Genomic DNA, 1,345 nt, shown 5'->3' with positions numbered 1-1,345 from the left:
AGTCCCAGACCCAGTGGCTTAAAACTCACACCCCACACATGTGTGTGCATGCCCAGAATTTCAAGAGGAGAATGGAGAAGAAGGGATGGCCACATGGCCATCGCTCTGGGGTTGATTTCTCATTTTCTGTCTCTCCAGCAAGCACCTGGATCCTATAGCAAAATCCTCTCATAAACAAAAAGTTGTTAATTTAGCCAAAACAGAATATATCAAGATCTGGTATAAAACCTTAGGTGGCCGTGTTGGGGGTCACCCTGGTGACTGACATGCAGGACACAGTCTGCCTGTGCACTCAGCACTTCTGTTGTGCACTCACCCTGCATGTGATCCATCCTGAAGGACAGGCCGAACGAGTCCTTGCTACAGTCAGCCAGTGAGCCTCGTCCTGCATCAGCCCTGATGGCCTGCACCTTTTGTTTGTTTCATATGTAAATTCTCATGACATAACTGTCACCAGGCTAACCTTCTGTAAGGACACAAGTCCACAGAGTTGACCACATCAGCACCATGGGGCAACCGTCTGTGGACTTGGGAGCATCCTGATGACCTGAAAGGAAACTCGGCAACCTCAAGGAGTCACTTCCCCACCTCAGCGCTGTCCACTGTGCATCTGCTTTCTGTCTCTGGACCCACCTGTCCTGGAAGGTCCACATACATGGGCTCACACACTGTGTGGCCTTTGGTGCCCTGACTCATTCACTTCTGTCATTTCTGTGGTTTGTCTGTGTCATGACATGCACGAGTCCTTCACTCTTTTGATGTCTGATGAAATAGACATGAGAGTATTTACCAATGAAATCTGTGTTTGTCTGTGGTGATGTGTCTGTGGTGTGTTCAACATGGTGTCACTGCGTTGTGATCCCTCCATTTCAACTTCAAGCAGCTGAGACTACAGTTGTGTACCATCACACTGACCTTTCAGGGTGGACTGGAGCCTGAACTCGGGAACTCAGGCCTCCCATGTGGCCAAGCAGCGCTGTCCAGTGTGTGCTACTGTGGTTGGTGCTGAACCTTTTTTAATGAGAGAAAAGAGAGAGAGAGACAGAGAAAGGGAGAGTGGCAAGGAGATGTATCTTTGACATGGTCTTGCTGTGTTGCGATCCCCTTGGCCCAGGCTCCCAGTGAGCTATGACTCCAGGTGTACAAGGCTGCACCTGGTGTGAGTGGGCCAGTTCAGGCCCAGAATCTGGGTCTCCCCCATGTCCTCCACTCTTCCCAGTGGTGGCAATCCCTGTGGGCTACTGCAGCTTTGCAGGCACAATTTCTATGTGCATAGTACTCTGGGACCAACTGTGTGTACAAGATTGTGTAGCCATCCATCTTCAGGTAGGTTTTTATCTTCCCC

General features: G+C 50.1%; 1 protein-coding gene across 1 annotated transcript in view; it reads left to right on the top strand.

The window, feature by feature from the left end:
• DRC4 (dynein regulatory complex subunit 4) overlaps positions 1 to 793 on the top strand; it is a 32,797-nt gene extending 32,004 nt beyond the window's left edge. The window contains exon 17 of the transcript XR_003550066.1: positions 458 to 793. The gene's annotated coding sequence lies outside the window, so the exon portion shown is untranslated. The remainder of the gene's footprint in view (positions 1 to 457) is intronic.
• The last annotated feature ends 552 nt before the right edge of the window (positions 794 to 1,345 follow it).

The sequence above is a fragment of the Tupaia chinensis genome, unplaced genomic scaffold (assembly GCF_000334495.1).
Source record: "Tupaia chinensis unplaced genomic scaffold, TupChi_1.0 Scaffold000355_1, whole genome shotgun sequence".
Taxonomy (NCBI): domain Eukaryota; kingdom Metazoa; phylum Chordata; class Mammalia; order Scandentia; family Tupaiidae; genus Tupaia; species Tupaia belangeri.
The sequence above is the reverse complement of the archived record's forward strand: the minus strand, read 5'-3'. Positions and strand labels throughout refer to the sequence as shown.